At 40.0% G+C, this 7,250-nt stretch overlaps 1 long non-coding RNA gene across 1 annotated transcript in view; it reads right to left on the bottom strand.

Moving 5' to 3' along the window:
* Positions 1 to 1,844: 1,844 nt before the first annotated feature.
* LOC113116501 (uncharacterized) overlaps positions 1,845 to 7,250 on the bottom strand; it is a 37,243-nt gene continuing 31,837 nt past the window's right edge. Inside the window, exons 2-3 of the long non-coding RNA XR_003294028.1 lie at positions 4,302 to 4,449; positions 1,845 to 2,580 (exon numbers count right to left, since the gene is read on the bottom strand). This is a non-coding gene — a long non-coding RNA (uncharacterized LOC113116501). The remainder of the gene's footprint in view (positions 2,581 to 4,301; positions 4,450 to 7,250) is intronic.

Below are 7,250 nucleotides of genomic sequence, written 5' to 3'. Positions count from 1 at the left end.
AATATCATTCACTAGAACACAAAAGTGCTTTTGTCTGTACAGTGAAAGTAAGCAATGTTGTTTCGTGGTTTTCTTAAACGATATTAATAAAAACAATCTCAAAATCTTCTTTTATGCCTTGCGGAAGAAATCCATACAGGTTTGGAGCGACATGAGTTCAGTAAATTATGACAGAATTATCTTTTTGGGTGAACTATCCCTTTAAATTAAACCTTTTGACTCCAAATGCCAACAAAATGTCCAAATCGACTCCAAAAGAAATGTCTCTGTGCGTTCTGTGTTGCCAGCGGTCCACGGGCTAAACAGCGGTTACTTTATATAAAATCCTAAATCCAGGCTTCTGCTCTGAGGTTTGCATAATGACAAAGAAGCCTCTCTGTAAAAGGCAGCTACTTCAGAGCCTGTGCTTCAGTCAACACTTCTAATTAAACCCAGTGACCTTTTTCTGTAAACACGTGCGTTTGAAATGCCCCTCTCCCCCATGTGCCACACCTTGTTCTCGTTGTTTCGCCGGGTTGCTTTTCCTCGCTTTTTTCAATGCTGTGATGCCATAAATTGATCCTTTTCACTAAGCATCGGATGTGCTTGTGTGCTTCTGTCAAACACAATGGAACAACCTGAAAGGCTTGACATAAGTACTGGCTTGTTGATTCTAACCTTACACAGAGAGAGGTTAAAGCCAAGTACAGCCATTAATTACAGCATTGATGATTTTCCTTTAGGAGTAACTGGTTCGACAAAAACGAAGCTACAAGCACACTTGGCATGACTCAATCCGGCTGAGATTACAATGGATGAAAGTTAATGCACTGAAGCCAGAAAAAAAGTGCCATTGGGAATCAGGTGAGGACTTAAAGCTGACGAACACACAAAGGCACACTGTGGCAACGAGCAGGGCCAGTGCTATGGTCTGTTGTTCTATTCTTGTGTCAACACATGTTGCTGCCAAACCCTACAGAGCTTTGTTTCTGACTCTTATCACAACAGCATGCCCTTCACAGACCATCCAGCCTGCTCTCCACCCGTCTATGCCTTCACAACCTGAAGATCACTTTTGAGCAGGGAAATCTCTGTTATGTCACCTTTAAGGAGTCCTATGATGCAATTACATGTCTTCCTTTCTTTTTTGGAGTGTTACAATGATAAGTGCATAGATAAGATCCCTAAAGTCGCAAAGACTAAAGTCTTAAACCCAAAGAGATATTCTTTATAAAAGTTCAAACTTGTCCACGCACTCCTAAAATGCCTCATTTAAACGTGGCCCCACATGTCTACGTCACTGTGTGGTAAGATTTGCATAACACCGGCCAAATGTTTATGCAAAGAAAGGAAGCGTAACTTTGATTCTTGCTGTAGTATTGTTACTGCTGCTATCACCATGCTGTGGAGACGCGGTGTGTTTCTTTGTGAAAGCGTAACTACTTTGTTCGGCTTTCCAAAATAGCACACTGCTAGAAATCAGTAGTTAAGTTGTATTTAAAACACTGTTCCAGAACAGTTCAACCCAAATATTCAGATGTGAGCAGCAACAGTAATACTTGGAAATTATATATATTACATCTATTTATACATACAAATTCTGTTTCATTTATGTAATTCAAAATACATATTTTCTATTTGAATACAGTTTTCTATCGCTATTACTCCAGTCTTCAGTCCCATGATCCTTCAGAAATCATACTAATATGCTGACTTGCTGGTTAGAAATTTTTTTTATGTTGAACAGTTGTTGCTTTTCAGAATTTTTTGATGAATAGAAATTTAAAAGAACAGCGTTTATTTGAAATATAACATTATAAAAGTACAAATCTGTCAATTTACTGTCAATTTTGATCAATTTAATGCATTCTTGCTGGATAAAAGTATTAATTACTTTTTTTTTTATCTTCCTGACAATAAACTTTTAATCAGTAGTGTATATATAATAACAAGGCAAAAAAGTTTGGAAAACACTGCACTAGATAACACTGGCTAACTGAAATACTGTGACCAGCTAATGAATCATTCATTAAGCTCTCTTGTATAAACAAAAATTGTTATTAAAAATTGTATTTTTAGAAGGCAACACACTAGAACGTTGTGCAACTTCTCAAACTAAAGTTCTCCTCTGAGAGCTGTCCTTATCTGCGCAGCTGTTCAGAGAACTCAACCGCAGCCAATGCAAACAATCCATCTTGTCCATCGTTAATTAGCTACAGAGACACTAAATGTTAAAGGGGACTGTTAATGAGACAAAGAGGCATTGTAATCTGCCATTGTACAATCGGCCTTTTATTTCCTCAGAGGCATGCCAGTCGTGGCCCTGCGTCCAGCCTCTCATCAGTTTACACCAGCTCCAAATCCAATATCACACCAGTCATGGTTCCAATTAACTAGAAACACACCACGAAACCAGATAAGAGTGAACAACAGCACCAACCCAATTCTAGAAACGACCTCCTGAGACGGCAGGACGGAGGAACCTGTTGCAAGTTAAACTGCATGAAACAGGAAGCCCAGCATACCTTGAATGCATTGCAGGGATCCATCCTCTGCTCTGATAGTGAAGGTCTCTCCAGGGTTGACTTGCACGAAGATCACCTGCGGAAACACTGGGAATCAGACATGCCAAACTTCTGATGCAAAGCCAAAGTTTTGTCAGCAAACACAATCCAAGACAGGAAAAAAAAAAAAGTTGCAATTCCTTAAAATGCATTAATCCATTACTTTAAAATGAGCCGTGGAACATTTAGCGAACTTTAGTCACCACAACTGCCAAGAAAGCAAGTATGATGCAACCAGATGTCATGAAACCAGATGTGGAAGCCCCTTGAAACGGTCCGTTCGCCGTGCCATCTTCTGCTTACCATCATGTTCTCAGTGCACAGGTTGCTGAGAGTGCAAACGTGCCTGTAGATGTGAAAAAGTTGGCCCGCCATGTTGCACGAGCCCTACGTTTCCTTACAGCCCTGATGCTCGTGTGTCAGGCAGACCTCCCATCTCCCTTCTCTAGCCCTTGATATCTGGGCAACTACTTCCTGCTTCCACACACACATATACACACACACACACACTGTCTGCTGCTGCAGTTGCTATGGGAACGGTGGCATGCACTGAAGAGTCAGGCTGGCTTTCCAGAGGAAAACCTTGTGTTCTCCCCTCCCTCCTCTTACCAGCACACACCTAATGCAGATAAAGGGCTCACCCAACACACAGACGCGTAACATTGGCAGAATGCAAATGTACACTTCCACAACCTTATGCAAGCATCATACTGATGTCATATCTGGCTGACATCGGACAGTGTGGGTAATCGAATGTAATTAATTGAGAATGATGGGACTGACAGCTTCGCCAAGACCAGGAAGGTCGTTCAGTCTGTTACACTTTCCGGTGATGCAGGGAAACGTGGACATGGACTTGGCGGAATTCAAAGCACTTAACCTTCACTATCTGGTATAGATGCCCTTTTCCTTATCTCACAAGGGTCTGATTCTTTTTCCGCTCTGACCGGATGAAACGCGACCGGGGAGCTGTATCTGCAGCACCTGGAGAAGAGATCAGAACAGACTGATCCGCTCTGATAGCACAGATCTACAGAGAGATGTGTGAGGGAAATGTGAGGCATGCCTGAAGGCTCGAAGCGCTGCGTGAATGTCCAATGTAAGATGAATACAATGTTCCTCATTGACCAAAATACTGACCTGGTTCAGAATGGATGTTTCTGGCTTTGTTTTCCATCAGGAATTATCCTATGTCAGTTTAATTTAAGGTAACGGCTGACCTGCAGCCAAAAAACTTTTCACTTTCAACTCTCAAGAAACTTATCAAGGTGGGAACTCTTCCTTCAGCAAGGCATGAACCCATAGAAAAATGGTCTTGAACTTAGAATTAACTTTTATTTTTGTTCCTCTTTAAATGGGGAAGAGTGTATTTTGTGCACCTAACAGGTTTTCTAACAGGTTTCCTGAACACTACTAAACAACTGCATTGTTCAGTCAAATGCTGTATCTTTTCTATTTTAAAAAAAATTAAATCAATAAATCATTCCATTGATAGACAACATTTTTAACACTAAAAAATAAAACATGCCTGCATATAGTTTCACAAAAAGATTATTTATTGTCATTTGTTTCAAGGATTCAAAAAATAGTCTCCATGACTGGAATGGGATCATCTTTTTAAGGGTCCTTTGCAATTTGTAGTTTACATTTACATTTCTATGCATACATCTGGAAGAGGCATTATGGAAAGCAACTTATACAGCATTCAAGATACACATTATCAGTTCATGCCCTGCCCGGAGTAACACTCCCGCTCACCTGTTGCGATCCATCCCCATTAACATTAATCATGTGCGGAATCATGGCCACCTCCCCGTTCAGTAGTGGTGGCGGCAGGTCCAGCGGAATCTGGTCTGTCATCATCATTGTGACGTACATTCATGGAGAACTTTCCAGGACTGCCTTTCTGTGAGGAAGAAAGAGGAATAGATGGTGAGCAAACACTCCGAAATAAAGTCATATGATCTTAAACTTGCAAACACACCCTCTTTGGGTGTCCTTGTTTTGTGCTGTAAGTAAGGTAGACGTGTACATTTATCTGAAGTGATTTCACAATATCTGGTTGGTTTGTGAGGTTTGAGTGACTGAGCAGATTCATAAATGGATGGAAGATGCAGAGTTGCACTGCAGTGACTCAGCATGCAACTGAAGCCCCATTCACCCCATGAGTGATTTCCACACAAACAATGAACACCGTTTTGATAGAAAAGCAAGCTGGTAATGATCCACTCGTTTAGTGCTGCATGACTGTGATCTAATGGAGGAAATAGTTTGGGGAATGAAAAGGTGACTGAGTCATCAATGAAGAGTAAAGTGGAGCAATAGACACACAATTTCTTCATACTGGATGCAAGGCCACCCGTTTGTAACATAAACACACACATAAACAGTACCACCACTGTAACAGAGGAACAACATGTGCAGAGCCCTCAGGACCCAAATGCAGAGAGAAAAGAAAGAAAAAACGGACTTTCATCAATCAGACCCTCACACATGATTCACCAGAAGGCATACCAAAAAAAAAATACTACGCATAAGGACTGCAGACCGTTTTATTATTTACTCAGCCTCATACAGTTCCCGAAATTTTAGGACTATATTTTCTTCTGTGGAAAACAGAGGACAGCTTTGTTTCTTTTTTCGTCCACACAATGAAAGTCAGCGGTTGCCAGTGTTGTTCTAGACTACACTGACTTTTACTCTTTTTAAAACATCAGCTTCTCGGTTCCACGTAAGAAAGTCAGACAGGTTTTTACAGACTTCTACATAATAAAAATCATACATACTTTTATTCAGCGAGGACACATTAAATTGCTCAAACGTGATGAGAAAAACTATTTTACAAAAGACTTCTATTTTAAATAGCATTCGACAACATTGATAATAATAAGAACTGTTTCTTCAGCAGCAAATCAGCATTAGAATGATTTCTGAAGACTGGAGTAATGATGCCGAAAATTCAGCTTAGCCTGCACAGGAATAAATACAATTTTAAAATGTATTAAAATAGAACACAGTTATTTCAAATTGTAATAAAGTTTCACACAGCCTTGGTGAGAATAAGATAATAAGAGATAAATCCTTAAATGGTACTGTATATATATATGTAAGAAGAGTTCAGATGCAAAAGCCTCTAAATGCCATCTGAAATTTTCATCTAAAATTAGGATTTTTATCAGGCTCCTATATTTATGTTCAGTTATTTTACTTTAATAGCCTGGAAAAGGACCTGCACATTGCCATTATAGTAAAGCATAGGAGCTTGATAAAAATCCTAATTTTAGGTGAAAATTTCAGATGGCACTTAGAGGCTTTTGCATCTGAACTCTTCGTATATTAATAAATAAAATAAGCACGGAAGCATGACTCCAAAGTTCTAGCAATCCTTAGCAAAAACCAATAAATTATCTTTTGGATACAGATAAGTACATCATGTGCCATTTTACCCTTCATTCTGTTCTGTCCATTGATGTTAAATGTTTCGTTTTTCTGTCACCCACATAAGCAGAAACAGAAATCTGCAGTTATTTGGCAGCAGTCGGTTCACTTCAAACGAGAGGTGAAAACCCAGCTGAAGACACTATTATTGTTTGTGGACATCCGGACAGCGAAAATCTGATTCTTCTCTGTGAAATAATGTAGTCCATCCACACTCCCATTGTATCTCCATTCTTCTCTCCACTCTGTTTGACTTTCCATCCATCCTTCATTACCTTATGCCCGCTCCTCATGCTCCATGTTTATGCAGTGCATCAGGTGAGATTGACATGGCAAAACAAGAGTAAACAGTTTAAACAGATGGTGACCTCCTTTAGGCCCAGTCACGATCTGAGCTTTTCCTGATGATTCTGTGATGAGATCAGAATGTGGCTCTGGACTAGAAATGCAGGAAGATCAGCCTGGAACAATCCATCTTTCATCTGGTTTTCTAGCATTATGATGTCTACCAGTACTGACCAGAGACCCAGTCGGACCTTGTCAAATCTTGACTTTAGCATCTGCTGCTTGGGAGATGCTGATTGGCTGATGAAACTACAAGAGCATTTATTATATTCCATAATCCAAAATCCTGATTTTAATAATAAATTATATTCTAATGTACTTTCTATTCAACAGTCCTGGGTCCTGTGTTAAAGCTGCGGTAGGGAACTTTTGATGCTCTAGTGGTTAATAAACAGAACTGCTTGCGTCTTGCGGAAGAACATCGTAGCCGGAACTACTTCTCTCTGTTTATGCCTATGAATTTGAAAAGATCTATATCTAAAAAAGGTCTATGAAAAGATAGGAAAGTTGACTTCTGAATGTGTCAGAAATATAAACAGACAGAATGACTGTGAAATACACCATCACACATGAAATAGAGGAAGAAAGAGAGAGAGAGAGACGGACAAGACAGACAGACGACCACACACAGAGACAAAACCCTACAGCTAACCAGAAATAATTAATGACCTTTTAAGAGCCACTAAGCCACAGTCCTAGAGAGCTGAGGGGAAGACTGATGGATGGAAAACAAAAGAAAGAGACAGCAAAAAGGAGAAAAATGGGTTTAAATGACTAAATAAAGGCCTTCAGAGTTAATTGAGTCAGCTGTCAGCTGTGAAGAGTGGTCCTGATGCAGTCGTGGTTTCAGGCGACAGGTTAAAGTGCTGGATGGTTAGGCTGAGATTAGTTCAGTTGAGCGGCCCTTGCTGAGCTGCTTTGATG

The sequence above is a fragment of the Carassius auratus genome, chromosome 2 (assembly GCF_003368295.1).
Source record: "Carassius auratus strain Wakin chromosome 2, ASM336829v1, whole genome shotgun sequence".
Lineage (NCBI taxonomy): Eukaryota > Metazoa > Chordata > Actinopteri > Cypriniformes > Cyprinidae > Carassius > Carassius auratus.
The sequence above is the reverse complement of the archived record's forward strand: the minus strand, read 5'-3'. Positions and strand labels throughout refer to the sequence as shown.